A 16952-nucleotide genomic window follows, 5' to 3' on the forward strand; every position below is an offset into this window, starting at 1 on the left:
CATCTTGGATGCAGATTCATCAAAATGATGCATCCAACAAAAAACGTGATTTTTTCGATTTTTACGGATCAATGTGTTGTTAAACACTTAAATAATGATAATTAGTTAAACACTATGTCAGTTTTATGGACTTTTAATGCATCAAAATGTAGTTTTTAAGTGTTCTCATTTTAATTCCATTCTCATTTGATAGTCACCATATATATATATAAACGGGAAGGTTCAGGAAAAAAAAAAAGAAAAACAGGAACAAGGGGCGGCGGCGGCTGCTTTTCAAAGGTCAAAAATCCAACCCAAAGCTCGGCAAGTTAACCCGATTCCCTCTACCCGATTGATACCCGAGAGGTTGCGGCGGTGTACCCGATCGTGGTCGGGGTACCCGACCCCTTACCCGGCCTGTATTCCCTCCAGCCTTAGAGACGACACTGTATGACCACCATTATCAATAATATTCGAGAAATCGCATTATTAAGTAAATGGTTGTTTGATCAAAGAACCGCACGGTCCTCCGATCAAAACAAGGGGAGGGTTTTGACTGGTTCGTTGGCGATTCTCTATCGGTGTAAAGCTTTGTGAAGCTTAATGCCACAAGATCGGGTGTGTTTGTGTTGGCGATGGACGACTCCGTAGAGAAGACGACCACCTTTGGTGTTCGGGTGAATGGCTTAGTATCTCGTAGAAAGGACTTATGCCTATTCGTGAGGGGATGACCTCTATTTATAGGGAAAACTTATCTTGGAGGATAAGTTAGGGTTTCAGGGGGATACCCTAATTATTTGGGTACAAGATATAGTAGACATGTTTATGGGATTTACATGCCATATAATAGATATATTATAATAATAAAAGATAAGGAATCTTACCTTTTCTTTAAGAGAAAGAAAATAAGAGATTTCCTCCATATTTGGCGGAGCTCCGTTCTGACGGATGAGCTCCGTTCCAAACGGAGGTGAGCTCCGTTTTCCTGAGGTGACCTCCGTTCTGATGGAGGTGAGCTTCGTTCTGACGGAAGTGAGCTCCGTAATTCTGGCAGATTTACCTTCGGAGATAGAGCTCCGGAGGGGTATATCATCGATGGCTATGTACAAATACACTCTAACGTAGTGGTGTAGGTGCATGGGGACAATGAAGGGAGGCCCTGGTTTTGATCCCGAAGCTAGCAAACAAGTTTTCCCATTATTTTATTGTCGTGTTTTTTATTTTAACCATAAATCCTAGCTTCATATATCTCTCTCTCTCACAGAAGAAAGGTAAAAAAAAAAAAACATTGCTGTGTTTTTCGGCGGAAGGGTTAGTGATTTATCCTAAAACGTGGAGCTACTTCTGTGTACTTCTAAGTTTTGATTAACTTAACTTGTGATGCTTTTGTTGCTATTAATTAAGTCATCAGGATAGAGTTATGGGTTTTGGCTTGCTTTTTGGCTCAACGTTCAAGTCCATCTACTAGCTAGAGAATCGGGATAATATATTAAGATCAATGAAAAGAGCAAAAGAAAAATTACAAAGTATAAGCTATTTATCAAGCAAATAGTGAATTAACATATCTGTATATTTATATATTGTAATTATTTTAAAAAAATATGATACTATATGAACTTAACAAAAGTTTGACATTTGTGCCAGTATATTAACTTTAGTTGAATTGAGAGTCCTATAAAGTATGCAATGAAAGCAGGAAGGCTATAATATATTACATGCAACATTATGTCAACATTATGTCACTTAATTAAGGGCTATATATCCATCTAATCTATTTTACGAACGGCCATATTTCAAGTATTCGTCTAATCTAATAAATAATGGTTGCTAGCTACACTACTAGAGTAGCAAATAAGTGTGCATTATATATGTTTGATAATAAAAACATGTTCTGATAGAAGATATATGTAATTTATTTAGTTGATTTAAAATCATGCTTAAAAATCTGATATTGATATACGAATTACACTTCATTTTTTATTTTAACTTAACCTTTGATCTGTCATCAATATTTAGGTGAGTCTTTCAAATTAATCATACTTTTCATTTTTGATATGTTAGATGAAAAATAAAATACTTTTCGTTAGAATGTAACTTACTCTACAAGTATAAATGAAGTTTTGTACATGTTTGTCTATTTAACTCAACAAATGATTTACATATAAACTAACAAACATAAAATTGTGTTTATGTTCGTTAGAATGGTAGCGAAGCATCAACCATGGGTATAGTAGTTACTAGTTAGGCTAATTTCCAAAAACCAAAAATACAGTAATTAGCAGGCAAATAAAAGTAATAGTATACCAATGGGTGAAACCCCAATGATACCGTTATTATGTGATCACATGAGTTCATAGATGAAGGCTAGAGGTCAAAGTTTAAAATTTGCTAAAGGTAAGTGCAAAAATTATATTTTGTGATTTCATGTGTGAGAATAATGACTTACCGAACATGAATTCTATGTGCTGTACGCTCTAAGTACCAAAATGATACATAGGACCAGAGGGTTTCTACCCATATACCTTTAAAAGTAACAATGTAGTAGTACTGTGGTTAAAGTAGCTCGGTTTGTCCTGGAGTGGGACCATGTATGAAGTGGACCATCTGTCGCTTTATAAGACTCTCATAGATGTCAGAAATGTGATCTACTGACCCAACTATTATTTTATTTTTAAGATACCGCCTCATCCTAGGCCCTCCTGTGTGTGTCGTCTATGTCTATTTATTACCAATTACTCTTATTTTGCCGTGGTCAACATTATTGGTCCGAAATACAAGTTAACGGGTAATAATTTAATAATAATTTTATAATTCATATTAAGCTAAAGTCTCTCCTAAGATAAACTTACTTCTTCCTCTATTCTTTTACTATTCATTACATTTTATTCCTTCTAAAACATCCTAAGAATACCCTCGCTTTATAACCCCATATTCTTCCTTTCACAGACGCTTCAGGCGCGTGTCTAAAGTTAGAAGAAACCCGTAGACGCCACCGAAGACACACCCGTGTTACTAGTGTCTTCGGCGATGTTGGCGTCAGACGCACGTCGAATGGAGGCTAGAAGCCTTATAAGGAAGGGCTTAAGATAAGAATATTTATATTATGGAAACTTTGAAGATATTTTAAAATCAAATTTTTTCATGAGTGATTTCTTTAGATTTTTAATTACTAAAACAATTAATTTTGTACAAAATCAACTTTTATTTATATTAAATATATTCAAAATGTTTTTTTTCAATTTATTTTTATAATCATATAGTCGGATGGTATATTTCAATTATTACTTATTTTCACATGTAAAGATGGAAGGTCTTATTTAAGATATATGACTCTCTGCGTCTCAACCTCCTTAATAAATCGTCCAGTTCTTTGAACCCAACATACTTAAAATACAATATTGAGTGCTTATTTACTTATTTTCAAGTGATTACATATTATTTTTCTGTGCACGCTTAATAACGGTAAATTGATAGGTAACGTTTGATCTCATGTAACGAATTGGTATCTACATAACTCTCAGTATGTATAATGTCAAGGTAAGTCAACCACTTAAATTCAATTCTGTCTTTGACAAGATTCGAATCCAAATTGCGCCTAGAAAGTGACACCTGGTGACTAACTCTTCGAGTCTTTCACGAAGAGTTTGGTTTTTTCTGTGCACGCTTTATCAAATAGATATAATTAACTATATTTTTAAATTTAGATTTTTATATTGTTTGTTTGGTCTATGACAACTTGCTAGACGGTCTTTAATGATGAACATATATGGATAGTAGAAAATAACTCTATATGTACATACGTACTGCTTTTAAAGCAAAACATAACAACTCATTATATTAGATATACATTAATGCATAGGTTTTTTTACTACTAAACGACACATGCGACTCATTATAACAAATATTTGTTGGTCTAAAAAATATGTATTTATTGGCTTTGGATTTACTGTATATATATCAGTAGGGTAAAGAATCCAAAGAGAAATTTGTTTTTGCAAACTAATTTTGGTTAAAATATTCTCACAATCTACGTACATATGTTGAGTGATTGTTTATTACTTAATTAAACTTTTTTAATACTGTTATTTTGGCTCAACTAATCATATATAAGTATGTAAGATGCAAGACAAAATGATGTTATTATTTTGATGTTAAAGTTTTAAAGATATGATTATTAATGAAAGGGAGCTAGATAATGTTGACCCACACGTATTAACAAAAGGGATTAGTTGAGCTTAATCTTGTTCTTGATATGACCACTCTAATCCACGTTACAAATATAATTAAGATATTGAGATCTTGAATGAAAAATGATGAAAGCTTATTTAAGATAAGTTAGTGATAGATCCACCCTCCAACAAATCAATTGAATTTATATGCATGGCCACCATGTAAATATAAATATGTATAATAATATATGCAAATGATGCCCATCATAAATCAAATCGATCTATATATATCATCACGCGATAATGACAAAACATTGATGGTGAAAAGTCGACGAGAGATAACTACAACCTGTTTTGTTTCAATCAATTTATTACGAGTATATATTACTTATGGCTTATAATTCAAAACTAGTGGTTTGAAATGTTGTCTCCAAGCCAAAATTATTCATCTATATAAAAGTAATGGTCCAAAACATGTTTTGCTATAAATAATCGAAAATGAAACAACTAAGTTTTGTCATAATTGTTATGATGGCATACCATGGCGCATGATAAGGACTATATAGTTGATGTGTTTTTCTTTCTTGGTCCTCCTTAATTAATTGGGCCTTCTATATATCTTGATAAGAGAGATCATGAGTAAATAAGTAATTTTGATTACTTGCTTTAAGACGTACTCGTAATTCTATTCTTATGGCATCCTAAAAATACAAATTGTCATGATCATGTGTTACATATACGAGTATTTGAGAATTTTCAAACTTGTGTTAAAGTTTTCATCGTATCATAAAAGTCTTCTAACTATATTTTTTTTACAATATGAAGTGCATTTGGAAACAAGTCAACAATGCGTGATGATAAGTATCTATACTATCAATAAAGCAAATTCACCCTTTATTAAATATTTCTGTCTTTAAAATAACTTATCTGCCCTTAGACTTTTTTGTTTTTATTTATTTACGTAACTACCCAAAATTCCTGATACAGCAGATACCGTCTTCTCCACTACTGTCGCCGTATTGCGCAGGTATCATGCTCGTATTAATAAACAAACTACCATCATTTCTTTCAATTCTCTACTTTTAAAATAACCAAATTATCCTTAATTTTCAACTCATTCTTAACTCACACACTAAATTTACCCAATATATTCCTAAAATATTTTACACCCATATTTATCCATCCAAACTATCTATCTCCTTTATTAATTAATTTAAATATTTTCACTTAATATCTCTATAATATACCTTAACCATAAAATAACTACACTACCATTTACGTCAATTACTTTTAGATTAATAGCCACATCGTTACCACCATAGCCACTAGCACCACCCGTAGCCGCCACTATCGCCGTATTGTGCGGGTACCCATCTCGTATTTCGTAAGATATTGGGCACCATATGTCATATATTTATGTCTACGAATTTATGGGTGTGGGGAGCGCTTAACATAGCCCTTTTCATGCAACAAGTTGTATTATTATTGTATATTAGTATACACAATCAATCTTCAAGATTAATATTGGTGTCCATTATTTAATATATTTTCACAATCTTGACTTCTCTCAAGTTGTAAAATTATTTATATATATACTTTAGCAATCTTGTCTTCTCGAGTTCTCTCTAGTCGTAAAAGGCCGGGTCTCATGCTTTTCATTTCCTTATTTTTTTTTTCTTTTCAAAAAATGTGCATGAAATATATCAGATTGTGATGTAATACAATAAGAGCAAATTTAAAATATATGAATCAGAGCTAGAAAAGTAGTTGGGATGGAATAAAATAAGAGTGATGATATAATGTACGTATAGTATAGCTCTAAAATTCACGAGACTGTATTTAACTCATTTTTTTTTTATCCTCTTTCAATCTAGATGTGTGCCTTAATATACAATTTAGGCATATGGTTTAATCATATGTATTATATTCATAAAATACTTTTAAAAGTTTGGTATGGATGTCTTAGTTATTTATTTAACACAAGTAAAGAGTTTCAAACTTTCAATCAAGCGGATGTTATTTTGATAGATATTTGTAAAATGATTGTTTAAGTAACAAAGATAGATGATTTTCGGAATATTGTTTAGCTTGTTTGTTGGTTTTAAATGTAATTGGTACAATGGTACTCCGTATATTTGAATGACTTTGTGGTTGACATGCATGACAATGATTTTTCTTTTAGAAAATCAATCCGGCCTATCATTGAATAAACACTAAAAAGATGTTTAGATTACAATATTATTTAATACTAATATGATCAACCTGATCAAACAACGCATGTTAGAAAACTCAATTGGGTTTAAACAAACCAAAACCTTGCCAATTTAGACAAAACCCGTTGAAACTTCACGCCTGACTGTTCAGCTATATATTAAATCGAATAGTGACATGATAAGATGTAGAGAAAGTTTTTGGCAAAAGTACCAAACAATTTATGAATGTCACAAGTATACATCTTTGCCAATTTGTGTGTTGTAGTTGGGGCATTGAACAAGTAATAATGTTGTGGTCTTTTCATCCTAATGTTCATTGCATCTTATGTTGAATAGTTACATGTAACAAAAAATAAAAATGGTCCCTTCCATTCCAATAATGTGAAAGGTTTGATGATGACCGTTTTATATTGAGAAATTGAAAGAGGGTAAAAAGGAAAAGTAGCGTGTAGTGAGGAATGATGTTGATATAGGACAAAACATTAATGAAGTCCTAATTGGAATGATCAAGTGGTCCTTGTACTTTTTATATACAAATCTTAACTATCTTTCTTTCTTTCTTGTGTGTGTGAAATGATTAAATGCATATAGATGAAAAAGTAGTTGGCAGTCCCACAATATGCCGAGGAAGAGGAGTGTGACCCAATGACACATAATTGTGTGACCACCTTAATTGCCTTCCCATCTTTCTGTCTGTTTTCGGATGTGTCATTCGCATCCATGGTGTGTCACAACATGCATGGTGTATATCTTTTATTTATTTTATCTTTTGCATTCCCAACCTTTCATTTTGGACACACAAATATTTGTTGGATCAAAAGATGAATATGTCAACTAATCAATATGATTATTATGGTTTTGAGAAGGATAATGTATACATGGAACCTCCTTTTAAGAATAGGAAAAGTAACAAAGCATCATTTTTGCTTTGGATTTAAGCTACATGTGATGAATTATAAGGTGATCTATGAGTAACTTGCATTACTTACGAGTTAGCATAAATGGATATCAAAATAATAGATTAGTCAATTGAGCCTAGCTTAATTAACAAGAATGTCAATGATGCATTAGTGCATTAGGTAATGTCACCTTAGATCTAATAAAACATTGTTTATCAGATAATGCAACACTTTTATTATATAATGCAACATTTTGGTAGATAATGCAACACTTTTTGAAGGATGTTGCTTTTAATAAGGTCGTAACTAGATACATTTTGTAGTAGTGCCTTTCGCTAATTAATGGGACATTACGTATGGACTGTCTGGGCAATCATGCTAATTGATTCAAAAAACCTGAATACATTAAGCAAGAAGAGCTTAAGGGAGCAGCAATGCGAGAGTTGAGACCATCGTGGTCTAAGGATCAAATGTTTTATTGACTGGCGAGTTAAATGACGGGCTCAAAATTATTTATTAGCTAGGCTTTGGATTAGGAGATAAAATTTAAATGACTTAAAACTAGAAAAAGAAAAGTTTTTTAATTTTTTTTTTTTTTTTAAGACGGAAGATTTTGACTAACAAAAAATACAAAAAAAAAGAGCTATAACGGAGCCCATCAAGAACATAAAAACAGGACTAATTAAGAGTTCAGTGAGCTATTTAACGACAAGGATATCCGTTCAAAATTATGAAACAATCCTAAAGCAATGTATCTTTTAAATGGATTAGGCATAATAAAGCAAAAGGTTTAAGGATTTGGCTTGTAGATATTGGTGTTACTTCTCTTTTCAAAAGATTAGACGATGTCAAAAAACTGACTAGGCAAAAACTTTTAATTGTACATTTGTACGTATATATTAGGCCCCCTCTCGATAAAGATTATAAAATGTGAAAAATCTAGTCGGCCTCCTATATATATAGTTGATTGAGCCCCCACCATGCGAAAATCCTCCTCCAAATTTGGCTGACCTTTCGACGTATTTTAATCAAACAGTGGTCCTTTTGAATTACACATAGTTCACATATACATGACCGAATCAAGTGGCACAAACATTGACTTTGATAAGTTTGATATGGGATCCTAACAAAAGTTCAATATATTCACATTTAGAAAGATGATTAAAATCTTAATGGTTCGTTATGTACCACTTAAGGCCTATGTAAATTTTACAATTATGCTAATTAATCCGTTATACGGTTAAATAAATAGTTATGCTAGGATGCAATATGATTATTGTGTTTAATTTGGTGTTGTATATAATGTATATACATAGACTAGACATTAGCTAACGACTTTTATTGTATGGTTGGGCCATATATTGTATATATTTATAGGTTTAACTCATGGATCATGCATGGGCCAAATATCCAATAAGACTATAAGAGTCACGGGACAAATCACAAATGTTTTGTCTATCCAACAAGACTAGTACAATCATATACTTATATAACATCTTATATATACCAATTATTTATGGTTATATAATTCATTTTGTGACATGAACTTAGGTACAATATAATTCCGGCCAATTCAAATTACGAAAATGCATAAAAGCTAAATGCTTTTTTATTTTCATACATAATAGACAAGCACATCAATATCCATCATTGTGTTTGCATCCCACTAACCTCAAACCACTATATATGGAACTTTTGTATCTTGTTTTTAAAATCATCTGTACTTGTGCACAAGCAATACTTTTTACACCACCCACATAAGATGGAACAAAGCCTTCAAACGCCTTTGTATATTTGCATCAAAAAGTTAATGCTTTCACCAAATCTTCATTAATTATGATATAATTTGGAGGGGGCTAGCTAGAGAATTGATGGATGGTGACATTACGACTATAATTTAAAAATAGGAGTACGTATCTGTTTGGAATTGTTAATGGGGTTTTGTCAACAAAATGGTGACAATGGGTCCATGTGATAAATTTGGATATAAATCTCAAGTTGCATCACTTTGTATTATACAATTAAATATATAAAAATTATCATTAGTCATTTGATGTTGATGCATTGTCCCACACACCCAATTTAGGCACAGTACAACCCAACCATGTGGAATTGGTATGGTAGGTGATTCTTACTATTTAGTATTTAATAACAACTTTTTTCTGTTCAATCAACTACTAAAAAACAAAAGAAAACAAAAAGAAACAATTCATATTTTCTCAATTGTACTTTTGAATTAATATGGAAAATTGTTTCTTACATTACATATATAATTGCATAAGTCTTAATCTATAACTTTATAATATATTATCGTATAGTTGTGATCTACAAGTGTTGTAAAAGTTTCATTAATGAAGGGAAAGGATATATTCACTAATAATGTGCCTAAAATACCAAACCAACCTTAAAGGACTAGTTGTGAAGTGGATTCACTCAACCACTGCGTATCACTTAAGACATGTGGACACCAGTTCAGATTTTAGAATCTCTTATTATAGATCCACGTCATTCAACTTCCAAGGGAATAATTAAACTCGAAACTCTCATTTTCAAGAATCGATATTTGTACCATTAGTTTTGATTTATTTACCACACAGTACATCAACTGATACAACAAACCGTACAAATGAATGATACATGAGTGTGACAACTTTATTGAATTATATGGTATTCGTATCATCTCCTTTCATCTATGCAATCACTCCCAGGAAAATCATTGTCTTTGTACTAAGAGAACAAGAGCTTCAGGATCAGGAGTCTGAATATGATGATATCATTCTACGAAAGCCCATAATAAAGTAATGGACCAAGAGCAATAGGCCCATAAAAAGATAAAAGACTTCCGGCCCTTTATAAAGCTCAGCAAACTAGCAATCCAATTTAGTTTTAGTAATCAAGGGAGACTGGGAGAGGATCTAATTATCTAAACACATCTAGAAATTATAAGAACTTGCAACGTTAATGATGTTTCGCACTCATTAATCCTAGTTTTCAATAAAGAATTATTACATAAAAGTGAATAACAATATCTAACGCATGCACTATTTGAAGTAGTTTAACTTACATAAATTAAAGCTTTTGGTAGCATGCATTATGTAAAGTTTAATTTACTAACGACACCAAGTAAGACCCCTGCCAAGGGTTTTCATTATTTGCTCGTCCGTCTCCTCACTTTGTTGACACGGTTAACACGGGATGCTCAGTTTGGGTCGTTGATTGGAATGGCTCGGCTAAGCGACGAAGTAAAGTGATGAAAAACGGGATCCATTAATTTCACATTTTCACGGATATATGTAGTGTGTGTGTGTACTAAAGTGAAAATTTGTTGTTGTCAAGGATGTACGTTTAAAAGTGATTATGTGACTTTGATCTAGCTTGTTATTATTATTATTATTATTATTATATTATTATTATTATTATTATTATTATTCTGTTATTCATCCATCGGAGTGGCTTCAACATATTGACGGATAGTGGATTGTCTAGCTAAAAAGACCATTATTGAGCTAGTTGTATTTTTGCGATTGGTGGGCTTGAAGCATCGGTTTTCTCACTTAGGAAGCAAAAGAAAGATTATCTTTTTGATTCAATTGTTTGTTATACCTTTTTTATGGTATTCTAGAGAATAGATAAGAAATATAATATTTTGTGAATCGTGTGGCTTAAAAATCTATTCTTAGTTATGTAACTGTACTATCTGTTGTCAAGGGTTGAACTCTTTTCAACCGGTAAGTTAGTTTTTATTTACTAATATCGTTCAAAAAGAAGAAATACAAAACTAATGTAGTGTTGTTTGGTGGGGTCTAAGAGTTACCCTATTATTACTTACAAGACATCAACAGAAGGTTTTAATCGGATTAAAGGGTGCTTTTTAGCTAATTTTAAAGGTTATTAGCATCTCGATAATACAACATGTTATTTTTTGCGTTTAACTAACTCAACTTATCATTTTAGGCTAAATCATCAATTTATTCTTTTTCATAAGCCATTTGCCACTAGCTCATTAAGCTTATGACCATAAAAACAAAGAAAACTATGAAAGGATATGAGTTTTAGCTACACCAAACGCTAATTACTAACTTATATGCTTATGAAACGTAAGTTATGGGATGTTTCTTTTTTTGCCAATCAGCTTAAGCCAGAAAAATATAACCTAAGCCTAACACCATCTAAAGAGATCTTCAATATGTGCACCATACACCAATAAAGTATAATTCGAAGCAAACATTCTCCAATAAAGTCATTAAAATAATACAAAGTTCTGATATAGTTCGATTCAAACTATCATTTTGTTTCGAATTTAATGCTAAAGTAAGCAAAAGTAGAACCACCGAACGCAAAACAGGGGACAGAACAACTCACAAGTCACAACTCCATGCATCATTCACCATTCATCCCACTTTTGCGGCTCTATCGAATAAATGTCACAAGCCCAATGTTAGAATATAAAGAAAGGCTACCCAAAGAAAAAATTAGAGTAGCCAAAAGAGGCCCAAAACCTCGATTGTGTACCCCTAAGGCCCTAACTTATATAATCTTTATGAAAGAGTTAATTCCGACATAGAAAAATATGAACATTTGGATAAGAAAAATGATTAATCCTCTTAACCTATAAATTATAAAACCTTCTAATACCGTATGAATATGACAAGTGGAATTTAGTTAATCTTTTTCCAAATCTTTCCTCTTGAACATCTACATTGAAGGATTTTGGATTAAGGAATTAAAATGATTACTCATTTCCTTTTGGATAAAACTCAACTTTAATTAGAATCATTAGATTTAAATACCAATGTCATACACTTTTTAAAAATTTTATAGTTTAGTTCTAATTTAATTAGTCATTAATTAGGGAAGCTAATTCCTACATTTTATAAATATAAAACGTAAGTATATTTAATGATATAAGTATGAAAAATAATTTCAAAATTTCAAAGATTTTATTAAACCACAATTTTTATTTTCATTTCTGTATAACATTTTTTCAGTTTTATGTCGTACGTTGTTATCAAATTATGAATTTCAATAAGATTTTTATCATATAACGTAATAAATAAATAAAAAGGTAAATGGGTGAGAATTGGTTATAAGTATTTAGTTTTATATTGTTAATATCTTATGATTGTCAAATAAAAGATATTATTATGTATATTCTTTAAATAAATGTTTTGAGCCTCATGATTTTAATAAGTTAAAAATAAAATGTGAGAGATTTTTAATTTAAGCTAGAAGAGGAACAACCAATGAAGGATTCACATCTAGTGTTAGACAATGTTAAGAGAAATGATATTCGTACCATTTTACTAAATCTGCCACACATGTCAACCAACTGAACACAGTGTATAAGTTATTAAAACAAGTGTGTGATAGCTTTATGAAAACCTATGATACGAATATCACTTCCCAATGTTGATACTCAACTTTATGTACAATATTGGCCATGTGTCGGGCCACTATTAATTCTGGCCCTACAAATAAAAAAATGTTTTGGGCTATTTTTCATCATACTTTTTCTCCCCAATATTTTAGTTATGTTTTTGTTTATTTTGGATTTGATACATCCTTATATTTTTTATTGCGTTTTTTTTCATTTAAATAAATATACTAGTGATCAGGTCCGTTCAATGGACGGGTAGTCTCAAAATATATTAATCAAAGCTAAAAAATTGAAATTCAAATATATTAAATAGATATACCGAAATTAACTTGAAAATTTGCTAGCTGAATAGCCATTCCATCGGTCAAAATACTCCAAAAATTATCCGCCCAACGAAGAAACATACGAAAATTAACTCCATATAAATATTGATTTCAGTTTACCCTTTTTTTTTCAACTTTAGTTAAATAAAAAATTTACAGTTTCTTATATTATAAAAGTGTAAACTATATATATAAAAGTATAATTAAATATAAATTAGGTTAAAATGTAAATTGGTGATGAAAAATCAAAAAGTGTAAGTTAATTATTTTAAATTGGGTTAAAGTGTAAATTGGTGATGATGGGAAACTAAAAAGTGTAAATTAATTGTTTTAGATTGGGGTTAAAGTGTAAATTGATGATGGAAAACCAAAAAGTGTAAATTAATTTAGATTAATATAAAAAAAATTAAAGGATTAATAAGGAGGGAGGATTAAACTCAAGGAGGTGGATTAGGGGTGTCAAGTTTACCCCCAACCCCCTCTTTTAGTTATATTATAGATTAGTTTTAGACCCGTCTAATAACATATAGTTTCGAAGGACATGTCTTTGTAGATTCAATTTCAATATATTTTAATAAGGACATAAGGTTAATAACAGTACATTCATACAGTATAATTTCTAAAACTTTTTGCCTTGTCAAATGTCAATAGCTCATTATCTTATTCTATAATAACATAATCAAATGCAATCCTGCTTTTAATATAGTTTTAAGCAACGAATATTTCCTTCTAGAATGTACTTATGTTAATCTTCCGAAAACCATATCATGAATCATGATTGACTCTTTTGAGTATTTGTGTCTAAATAAATGCATAACCCCAACTTGATACATATATAAGTAAATGGGTGAAAGTGTTGATTTTAAGAGTAAGTCGCACTTCGATATGGGCAAAAGTGATTCAACCAAGCCGTAAAAGTTGAGTGTGTATTCACGTATTGGATATGTGTTTTGAAAGAAGAGAGCAACCTGCTTAGGAGCATCACAAGCAAATCGTTATATAGCCTTAGAGCATTCACAGTCGTAGACACTCATCCTCCAAGAACTAGTCCCTGTCAGCACCACATCAGCCCAAGGACTAACCAAGGACTAATTCCCCCAAACACCCACAATGCAAGGACTAGTCTAGGACCCACCATTTATTTAACTTTACATTTTCAACCCAATATTCTACCATCTATTTAATTATACACTTTTAACCCTCTAACTTATACAACTTCAATAATTTAATAAAAACACACTTAAAAAGTTCATTAAATAAAAAACCATACAATGCAATACTAAAAAAACAACACACAAGTAATTAAAAACAAGAACACAGTTTCATAATTTATTATTATTAAGACAAACAACAACAGATCACGAGAGACGCCAAGTATGCTCGACAAGATCATGACGAAGACCGTGGTGAACCCCTCGGTCTCGAAGCTCTTTATTGGTCCGTGCGTGGACCACCATCCTCTCTCGGAAGGTACGAACAGGTACACGGGGGTGGGTGGGTGGTGGGGGGGGGGGGGGGGCTCAGCTAGGATTTCTAGATCATATGAGGTTATTGCATGACCCGAATCCTCAACGATCATGTTATGTAATATGACACAAGCATACATGGTTCGACGAATCTTGTTGACACTAAACGACCTTGAGGGGTGTGTAAGGATTGCCCAACGACCTTGGAGAACTCCAAATGCTCGTTCCACATCTTTTCGCGCACTTTCTTGATACTTCTTGAAGTTTTTTCTTCTTCAGGTCTTGTGGGCATGAAAAAGCCTTGACAAATGTCGCCCCCTCAGGATAAATACCGTCGGCTAGATAGTACCCCTTCTTATAATCGGTTCCGTTAACTGTAAATGAAGTATCCGGAGCCGTATCCTCAACGATTTCCCTAAACAAATGTGATTGATTGAGTACGTTTATGTCATTGTTCGAACCTGCCATTCCAAAAAATGCATGCCAAATCCATAAATCGTACGATGCTACCGCTTCAAGCATGATGGTTGGTACCCCTTTATCACCTTGAGTGAACTGGCCTTGTCATGCTTTTGGACACCTTTTCCAGGGCCAATGCATACAGTCGATGCTCCCAAGCATCCCTGGAAAACTATGGAGTTCTGCGTGTTTCTGGTAGATATGTTGTATATCATCTGTTGTTGGTCTTTGTAAGTACTCTTCCCTGTAAAGATCAAACACACACTTACAAAAAGCATCAAGCGCGTCTCTGGAAATTCGTTCACCCATTTGTAGATACTCATCAAGTGAATCGGCCACGTTGCCATACGCTAGCTGACGTATCGCAGATGTACACTTTTGAATTGTAGAAAAACCGAGTTTACCCCGTGCATCTACACGTTGGTTTCGAAACTCAACAAAATGACGAGACACAGGCTCGTCACCAACTGGGGAGAAAGAAGCGATATCGTTAGCTATACGCATGAACAGCTCTTTTCGCATGCGAAAACACCGCCTAAAGAAGTGTGGCGGGTACTTTGAGTTTTCGACAAAGTAATCATTCATCAACTGATTCCCTGCACCAAGTCGATCTCTTGGGATATAAACACGAGTGAGAGGGGTTGAAGAGTCCCCATTTTTGAACAAAACGATAAAGTCACCCATTATAGTGATAAGTTCTTCATCGTCGGAGTTGTTCCCAAATAACTCCTGTCGTGTTTATGTGTTAGCACTCGACGGAAGTGAAAAAGACATGTTGATTTTAGATATATGAATTTGTGTTTTATGTTTATAAAAGTGTGTTTTTTTGTATAAAAACTATAGATGTATAGAGACATATATATATATATATATATATATATATATATGTGATAAAAAAGGACCAATACTGAAAATGTGTATAAAATTCCGAAATGGCCGTTATAGGGACTGATTGTGTAACTTTTTTGAAAATTTTGGAAAACTTAACCGTTGGCTAACAAAAAAAAAAAAACAAACGAACGCTCTCACTCGTTTCTGGGGGGACGAACGCGCGCAAACGCGCCTAGGGACGAGCCACACCTAACCGTGTGCGCTCATCTCTCAGTCTAGAATGAGCCCTGAACGAGCGTGAACGAACCCATTGTGAACTCTCTTAGGGGCACGTTTCCGCACGTGAATCAATAATTCAATAAACCTCTTTGTAAAAATCAACTCCTCAAATAAAATATCGTATGTGCATGTGAGGTCTCTAAACCTAACTACCTATGCCCTTAAGAAAACCCCATATACTTTTAATCTGTAAGCGGCGATCAATTGTTGGAGTCTTTGTCTCTGGTGATAGATAGAGGTTATGAGTTTGAACCTCATGCTCAGTAAGGCTGGAGGTCCTTTTCTACCTTTAGTAGAACATGGAAGTAGCCTCTCTACCTTTGGTAAGGGTAAGGGTGTCTAAATCTCAACTTCCCCCATACGCCGTCAAAGACGGTATTGGCACCCAAAACCCGTGGAAAACGACATTAGGAGTTACTTTACTTTTGTAATTGAGTAACTATTATTATGTGTGTTTTGCTAAATACAACCTTTTGTTGTTAGAGGGAAGTGAATGCGTGCTATTATGCACCTAGGTTAGGTGAATCCTTCTCACATGTTAATTTTTTAATCCATAAAAAACTTGGGGGGCCAATTATTTATTCATTATACATTGAAATATCTCTCACATGCTAATTTTTTAATCCATAAAAGACATGAGGGGCCAATTATTTATTCATTATACATTGAAATCTCTTTCACATGCTAATTTTTTAATCCATATAAGACATGAGGGACCAATTATTTATTCATTATACATTAAAAATAAAAAAATTAATATGTGAGAGAGATTTCAACCAACTTGGGTGCATAACAACACAACCTTCACTTTTCCCTTGTTATTATAATTAAGGTGTATAAAATAGTTGTATACTTCTACACTAGTAATAAAATTTATGCGGTAAATTTTTAATATAAAAGGTATAAATTTTTTAGACATGTTAACTATAACAATTAGGGTTGTATTTAACATTTTTC

General features: G+C 32.6%; 1 pseudogene; it reads right to left on the reverse strand.

Moving 5' to 3' along the window:
• Positions 1-13990: 13990 nt before the first annotated feature.
• Positions 13991-15569, reverse strand: LOC122601635 (annotated as a pseudogene).
• Between the last annotated feature and the right edge of the window lie 1383 nt (positions 15570-16952).

The sequence above is a fragment of the Erigeron canadensis genome, chromosome 5 (genome assembly GCF_010389155.1).
Source record: "Erigeron canadensis isolate Cc75 chromosome 5, C_canadensis_v1, whole genome shotgun sequence".
In the NCBI taxonomy this organism is placed as follows: domain Eukaryota; kingdom Viridiplantae; phylum Streptophyta; class Magnoliopsida; order Asterales; family Asteraceae; genus Erigeron; species Erigeron canadensis.